Below are 9,180 nucleotides of genomic sequence, written 5' to 3'. Positions count from 1 at the left end.
TGAGGACAAATTGAAGCTACATAACTCTTACAAGTTCAAGAAACGGAGATGTGCCATAGTGCCCACAGTTAAGCATCAGACAGATGCCTTCTGGGGTCCGCGCAACTAAGAAGCAGTGAATACATAAATACTTCAACAATGTTTTTAAATGCGTTTGTGGACTTCTCAGCAGGGATCCCAGCTCGCGCTCGTAATTTTCATATGTATGTGTATGCATAAGTGTCTTTACCTTCTCCAAAGCTTTTAGCGGACACGATAACGTTGCATCTTGTAATGACATTTGTTTTTCTTCTCTTCTTTTTATTCCCATATTCAACACTTTCGTGTTGCTGACTACTCAGCTAGCTTTCGCTTCGCCTACTGCGTTTGACTCACCCCGCTACAATGTCTGAGGCGCATTTGAATAATTTAATAGACTTTTATGAGCTGTAAAACGTTCAACGCATTTACACTTGACACATCGCCGCCTGCATTCGGCTGGCACGAAAAGAAGCCAAGAGCAGTGAAACAACTGAGCCGGCACAATGATGTACTTATTCAGCGCACGGTGCCAGAAATAAATTGTTAAAAACTGAAGGAATGCGAGAAATTGAAAGTTTCGCAAAGTATCTTGCTTCGAGGCAACAGGCAGCTCTTCTGCTATTTACAGGCACACTTGGGAAGGTTAATGTTTGTTTGCTGCTCGTCACACAATGGATGGATACCACGATAATTTTGGTAGCACAACAAACGAATGAACATCATATTGGCAGTTGGGAACTCGATATCATATTAGTCCATTTTTAAAATGCATTTGATAAATCAATCAAATTGTACACATAATTATAGACATTAGCCCTAGTACATATACCGAATAATATGACTTCTGTTTCTCTGTTAGATACGGCACTTGCAAAGTGGCAACTTGGGTTAAATGAGCGTTCCATGGCAATTTCAATAAGTCAGCTGTTATTCATTTAACCGGGATCGTTTTTCTGTAAATATTTAAAAAAAAGCATTTTAAAATAATGAAATAATTGGATATGTGACAAATTAACATGAATGCCTCTGGAAATATGTACCTGAGGAATCATTCCATTTCCATGCATACCTCATATTTTGTGTGCGAATATATTTTTTATTACGCTCCTATGTACTTATTATCCTTGACAACAATATTTCCAATTAAAAAAGTTGGATTCATCAACGCCACGCATTAGTTGTGTTGACCCCGACGTGATTTGAACACGCAACCTTCTGATCTGGAGTCAGACGCGCTACCGTTGCGCCACGGAGTCTTGTGAAATTTAGTGACAAACATCAAACATAAAATAAATAAAAAAACGTCCAGCACAACAATTACTCATTCAAAAACAATAAAAGAACATAATATGCCTTCAATAGTGCTCACATTCGATGTGACGAAACAACAACAACGCACACATATACGAGAGTAGAGAGTAGTTGGACACATATGTATATTATTATAACTACATATGAGAGCGGCACTTAGTTGGCCACTAATTTATTTTGTTATTGTATGTTTGCAGAACTAAATTTAGAATAAATAGTAAAATATTTATAATATGCTTTTGCACTCAAAGCTGATAAGCTGATACGAACAAGCGATCGCGTGCATATCTATATATGTATATATAACAAGTAAGGAAGGGCTAAGTTCGGGTGCAACCGAACATTTTATATTCTTGCAACTTTCAGGAATCAAAGCATGGGAAATATCTTAAGATCTAAAACGTCAACCTGAGGATCGAAATCCAAGCATTTTTTATATCCCATACATATTCTATATATAACTCACATGCTAACAGACACTTATGCTTATGTATTGTTTGTTACGAAAACGAAACCCATTATATGTAGTATATGGCAGTTGGGGTAGTGTCAACCACATTTTATCTATTTTTCCAACACCACATACTATTAACATGTCACATACCAAAAACTAAAAGAGTAAAATCAGTCGGAGGTTCGAAAATCCTGATATTAGTTACATGGGGGGTAAGTCAAGTTTTCGCTCAAATGTATTAATTTTTGGCACAAAGATACACTGTTATGAGTAAAACACGCTGGCTCATTTTCATTGAAATTACTCACATATTGGCCGATAAATGCGGTAAAAAGTCATCCGGAAATTCGATTATCTTTATATTAGATACATATATGGGGACTAAGGGAGTATTGGTCCGATTCAACCCATTTCTGACAAACAGACAAATCATTGTTAGAGAAGTTCTATCCTTGAATTTCAATTATACATCTCAGACATTGACCGATATTTTCTAACAAAAGTCAACTGTAGACACCGTGGTCTAAATATTCGGTACCTAGGGGGTTTTTCGAAATCGGTCAGTCGGGTCCCGAGATATGGAATTTCACCAAAAAGTGGGCGATGCCACGCCCATCGTCCAATTTTCACACCGGCTCCCATAAAGCGTTCTCATACCATCTCGACGGCAAATTTTTACGTCTCTGACGGGTTTAGTTATTGATTTTCGCGCTTTTAGTACCGTTATATGGGGAGTGAGAATTTCATCCGATTTCGTCCATTTTCATACTATAATATTTAATAATAGTTGTTGTAATATTCGCGGCGGTCGAATTTGGTTATAGTAGCTTAAGCGGTTTAGGAGATATGCACATTAAACTTATTAGAGGGCGGGACCATGCTCATTGCCCATTGAAAAAAATTTTCCCACAGGTGCCCCTTCCTACTGTGATCCCTTGTGCCAATTACAGTTTTATATCTTAATTAGGTGCTTAGTTATGGCACTTTATAGGTTTTCGGTTTATGGCGTTTTGTGAGCGTGGCAGTTGTCCAATTACTTTTATTTTTGGTACCAATAAACGCGCATATCACGGCACACCCGGTATTCAACGTGTCTCGTCATCCTGATCATTTATACATACATAACCCCATACCTTTCTCGACTTACATCTCCAATGTATGTATGTGCTTTGGAGAAGGAGGGCTCGTATTCGTAATTCAGCATTTCTTTTCATTTTGAAATTCTTCGCCATTAGTTTAATTTGCTTTTAGTTTTTACAGTATTAACAACATTCAGAAATTTGAACTTTAATATGTACTTGTATTATAGCCTCTAAATGAGCATACAAATATATAATATACATATTATAATAACAAAATTGGGAATTAGGAAATGATATAAAGGAAAATATGTATAATAAATTGCCATACTTGAGTTGACTGTGTGAACGGAATGAGGAAACGCCTCATGTAAACAGGATTTATTATAATTCTTATCCTTTCTGGCAGTGATATAGGTTATTCAACATTTTCCAGTGAGAAATCTTTTCTAAATTTGCATTTTCAAGCATATGCAAGGTTGCCAGATCAGAAAAAATACTCATTATTGAACATTTCAATTGAAACACCAAAAAATTAGTTGCGTAGATACATTAAAATTTCATGTTTTCTTATGGCATCAATTTTTTTTTGAGATCATGAACGGTGATACCAAATGTCTCCGTTGAATTTTTTGCTTACATCCTTTAAATGGAAGGAATAAGAATGCCTTCAGTTACTATCTCCGCTTGTTTCTTCCCTTTTCTTGACTTCTTTTACAATTTATCAGTTATATTCTAGAGAAGAATGTTAAATTATAATGCGACCTCAGTCTTTGTCAGTGCCATGCACTTTAATAATGCGAATACGAATGCAGTGGAATGCATTGGAATGGAAGAATGTAGCTTGTAGTGAATTGAAGTGGCTCCACTGCTGCACTTAATGGCAGCGATAAATCCTCAAAATCTGTCACTTCGAATGCATCGTCTGGCAGCGGAAAGGGTAGGGGATGACAAATGCACCGGAAGAAGTCGCAGCTTAAAGGAGCGTAGAGAAAATATTTGCGGCAAGTATAAGACCCACAGCGATTACAGATACAGTGAGTTGGGATCTGCAAATACTAGAACACATACGCATGTGCGATGTATGTATGTTATAGCTAAACGAATGGGGTTCAAAGAAAAGGTTATCACGTACGCACTGGACAAGTTATGTATCAATGTGTGAGTGTGAACGCCATTGTGTGACCTTTGAACTTGCCAAATTGAAACAACATCACAATGAATGATTGTGGTGACTGCAGGCAAATGGTGTGTGGTGACTGCAGTCGGACAACAAAGGATACTCTGCAATTTCCAGTAAACGATGTATTGAGGAGGCGTCTATGTAGTTTAGTTGATATTGTGCTACGCAATTGACATATCCATCACAAAGGAGGCATTTCGAACACAATGAGAATGCAAGCAGTGGCCAATTGACTCGCTATAAAGCGAAAACGACTTTTACCGTCTTAAAATTAGCACATTTATATGCTTCCGTATATGTGTTAAAGAAGAATTGAAAACAGATATGAACAAACCTGGAGTACCAATCAGTCGCTGGCAAGAAGTGTTTTATATTTCATTAAACTTGAACTCGTACTAACTTCAATTTCACAGTCTCATTCCTTTTTGTTTTTGTTTTTATTAGTTTTCATATCCAGTCCTTTGTTTTCCGATGCACTTAAGATATCTGTATCACCTGACCCATGCCATGTCATCCTTGAACCTTCCTCTCTTTTCACAATCATTGACGCATTGTCAAATTGACAGCAATAGTGTCTCTCTTGTGGGGAGAGTGTCATTTGCACTGTCCCCCCTTTTGAATTCTCGATATGACAACTAACTACTACTGCACCACTGCTCGTTCCCGTATAGGTACAATGACCATTGAGTGATTAGTGTGTTACGGCGACAGTTGAAGTGCTCATGCAAGCACTCGACGACACCTCAAGGTGTAAACGACCGTAATTTACAACCGCCATACCCTCTCACTCATTCACACAAACAACGCATAGGGATTTACACTTAAGTGCTATCACAGTGAGTGGATAAAGAAATCAGTTGATCAGATGCTGACATTTGACTTTAAACTGAAGACTCGTAAGAAAATAAATGTATGTAAATGCACGAAACTAAGAAGATAGGGGATTTAAAAACTAGGAAATGTGCAGCCTTAAGGCGCTCATCAAAAATAGCAAAAATTTTCGCTAAGGTAGAGAGTGCATTTAGATAGTAAGCAATGAACAATCAACAAATAGAATTAGCCTAAAGAATGTATAAATTGGTTTTTGCCAATAACAACCTCACTTAAAATAAGACAGAATAAGCAGACTGATGCTGTACTGTTGGTTTCGGCTTTAGAATACTTATCTAATCTACTGATCAAAATTGTTTAATCTTCAAGGTTGTATTTGCTTAACCATATCCAAATTCAATGAAGAGATATCGTTATATAAGGCATTTGCACTTTTTCATCTATTGTCGAATAGTTCGTTTTGCCTGCCTCTCTTTTATCAAATATTTAAACTTTTATTGTTTAAATGTATCGGAAGTATAGGACTAGAGAGAATATCGCGGTATTTAAATATATAATTAGATTCTTCTATACTTCTATTAGTTGATTTTGAAATGAAACATTAACCGGTGATACATATCTACATAAGATCCCAAGATTTCTAATTTTGCTTACGCCGTTATCATTTCAATTGCATTAGATCCACAGTTGCTAAGCGTTTTGTTTTCATTCGGCTTTATCGCCATGCTCGTTAATATTGTGGGAGTAAGTGGATTCCATTTATGGTACAAACGCAACAGATAATGATAAACACTAAGTAAAGACACGCTGCCGCCGATTTATCGATGACCTATCCAACAGCCATTATCTTTCATATTAATTTGTATTTCTTATTCGTGTTTGTTTCGTTACTCGTTTGAGTCTGACTCATTTTGAAACACTTCTAAAGCTACTGTTCACTCGCCTCTCATCTTAAATTACGCAAAACTAAATCATAAACTGGAATCTCATTATTGCACTTGAAGCTTTACCCAACACTGGAAAAGAATTCGCAACTGTTCCACAGTTTTTGGAAATGCTTATACGCTTTCTCTCTTCACCTCGTTCGGGGGAGCGGCCATTCATCTTCCACTCTCCAAGTTACACAGCGCACGTGCGTCATTTCCAATCAGTTACGTCGCAACTCTGCAACAAAGCAAAAAGTAAAAAGCTCCAATTACCCAGACTTTGCTCATGAGCGCCATTTCTTACTGTATGAGCACTCATATTTCCACCATTTTTACTGTCCATGGTCATGGCTGCCAGGAGTTCAACAAAGTCTGTATCAAAGGGCGCACACACTCCAAATTCCACTGTCCGCCGCTGCTTTGTGATTTAAACTTATTCGTCTCTCTTTTCCAGTACGATATAACCGTTAAGAAGAGCAATTTCATCCCGAGCATAATTTTTTCCACAATGCCCACGTCGTTCAAACAAACTATTCAATTATTTTAATATTTATATGAATATTAAATTGTCGGCATAAATTGTTATATATCGATATTATATAAACACTTAAAAAATGTGGCATCACTTTATTAGCGTAGCTGCACAGTAACGAGTAATCTACTCGTTGCAACTGTAATTTGAAGCTTTTGCAGAGAAATATACACCGAAAACAAATACTAACGGTCTTAGAAATCAATTGCAGAGTAATGGAATTTGGCAAGCAGTCCCAAGTAATCTTATTGATAACACTGGTAGAAATAGAATTTGTGTTATGAAAATTCTTACGTGTTTCTAATGCAGTTTGATACCCTGAAGTCAAATCTGAAAACATAATTTTTCTATCAACCACTAATATTCTGTAACCTACGGCTTTAGATTTTACAATATATAAACTTTCATTATATTTCATCATCTCATATTTTCATACGATCAGGGACGATTTAGACCAGTTCTTCCTGCTGGTTTGAAGTATACAGCGTTTGATGTTACAGAAACCGCAAAGGAAATGACAACCAATACTTTATTTGATTTACCAGTATGTTCAACAGTGCCAATGTCTTAATGTCTTAGTTCGAGATCTAAGCCTTTCAAAATCGCAGTCCGAACATTTAGCATCCAGATTAAAAGGTTGCAACCTTCTCCAAAGTGATGTAAATATCACTTCTTACAGAAAAAGGCAGAAAGACCTCACAAATTGCTTTCTTCAAGAAAGAGATCTAGTATACTGTTCAGAAGTTAACCTTTTGTTTAACGTACTAGAACAGAAACATGATCCACGTGATTGGCGTCTATTCATTGATTCCATCTTTGCCCTTAGCTCATGCGGTTCGTATGAAGGAATCATATGAGAAAATGAGAGTTCTTTTAAAGCACATCCGTTATGTTGAGTATGGTTGAGCAATATGTGGAAACCTAAAAGTAATAGCCCTTCTTCTTGGAATGCAACTAGTATATAGGAAGTACGTCAAGCACTAAAAAAGGTATTACTACCACCTTTACATATTAAATTGGGTTTAATGATGAATTTTGTTAAGTTTCTGTCCATTGCAGAAATGGAAGAGAGTTCTTGTATCTGAAACAAAAATTTCTAAGGGTCAGTGAAGCAAAAATTAAGGAGAGCATTTTTGTGGATCCGCAAATATGAGAACTAATGAAAGATAAAACAATTGAGTAAATGCTCAATAAAACTGATATACGAGCCTGGAGTGCTTTAAAAGCGTTGTTAAAACCAAGACATTTCTGCTATGGAGAAACGGTACCAAGGCAAGTGGAGTGCCAGTTTGCTTGCCGATTACTGCTGGACATTGTTAAGGGATACTCCAAAAACAAAATATCGCCGAAAACCATCGGCAGTAACATTTTAAGGGATACTTTGGTTAATAAAGTAATATAACAATAATACATACATATATCTATCGCTATTTTTTTTTTTAACAAAAATCCTTATAGCAAAAAAACTATAGGTGATAGATGGAATCTGTATTTGTGGCAATTTTTACATAATAAATGCTTTCTCCTGTTCATGTCACAAAAAACAAGTGGTTTTTTGTTTGTAATTAATTCACAGGAGAATTAAATACCCAGGTTTATTGATATTGTAACAGATCTCCGAAGTCTTCTTCATAGTGGCGAAGAAAAGATAAATTGGTGTTGAATTTAGGAGCAATATGAAAGAGTAGCCTTCTCCCCTTCTTCTAATCTCATTTCAAGACCCACAAGCTTAAGAAAAGTTAAGAATAATACATTGATGTAACGGGTTTAAGTTGAGAAAAAAACTTCTAGACTACTACTGAAGTAGTCGAGCCCTCAAAAACTAAATAATGATTTAAAACATTTTTACTAATATTCGTACTTACCGCTTCGTTTGTTAGTACAAATTAAACAACTTATGTTTTATTATTATTCTTTTACGTCGGGATACGTTTTTACTTTATTGTTGTTGTTATAGTCCTTATTACATATTTATTACTCAGTTCTGCCGGCCCGACTTTTCTTTTGCATACATTACTTTACATTTTCAATTTACTCAGTTTTATTTCATTTTTTCTTTCAAAACTATTTTCCAGAATTTTAAAAATGTTAAAAATCTGGTGGAATTATAGTACATCGAATAAAAGTATTTAAATATAAATTTAGCAAGAAAAAATTTTGGTGTTATTTTTCTTTTTTTGGCAAACTTTGAATGTGTGGGGAAATAAATTCTAACCAAATTAGAATGTATGTAATTACAGCAGTATCTAAAGCGTCTATACTCTTTTTGAAATTTAAAAAAACAAATAATTTAATCATAGTTAATACAAACTCTAATTCATCTGCATCTCACATATGTAGTTAACAAAGTGGAGCTGAATATTTTCTGGTCGCAATCATTTTTGTCCGGTAAAAATTATTTGCTTTTTACAGCAGTTAAAATTAGTTTAAATTTTGAAGCGTACTATTTACAAAAAGGTACTAAATTAATTAAAAATAGAAAATGGCGGCTTGTGCGTTGGATTCGTAAACCACGCCCACCGCACTCTACAACTGTCCTCTCTCATAGCTGCCTGTCTGCTTGGTCATGGCGAAACACCTAGACACCATGGAACAATGAAACAATGGGACGCATTGCTCCTGGACTGAACTTCTGACATTTGTGACATTCCACGGAAAACACACTGAATGGGAATCATTATTACAGTTATAGCTCATGTGTGTATGTGTATATATTGTTTAGGACCCCAAATTTAGCAGTTGCTTCTCATTAGAGTGCTTGTGTATATTGTAATGTCCTTTTACGAGTTTACATTGAATTAGTCGTAAGACTATTATGGTTTGTTATACATATGTATATATGA

General features: G+C 35.8%; 1 non-coding gene across 1 annotated transcript; it reads right to left on the bottom strand.

Annotated features, from left to right (window-relative positions):
- Positions 1-1,205: 1,205 nt before the first annotated feature.
- Trnaw-cca (transfer RNA tryptophan (anticodon CCA)) lies at positions 1,206-1,277 on the bottom strand. The gene has a single exon. It is a non-coding gene; the product is annotated as a tRNA-Trp (tRNA).
- Positions 1,278-9,180: the final 7,903 nt, after the last annotated feature.

This window comes from Bactrocera neohumeralis, chromosome 5 (genome assembly GCF_024586455.1).
Source record: "Bactrocera neohumeralis isolate Rockhampton chromosome 5, APGP_CSIRO_Bneo_wtdbg2-racon-allhic-juicebox.fasta_v2, whole genome shotgun sequence".
NCBI classification, from domain to species: domain Eukaryota; kingdom Metazoa; phylum Arthropoda; class Insecta; order Diptera; family Tephritidae; genus Bactrocera; species Bactrocera neohumeralis.
Note: the sequence above shows the minus strand (reverse complement) of the source record. Positions and strands in the feature narration are given on the sequence as shown.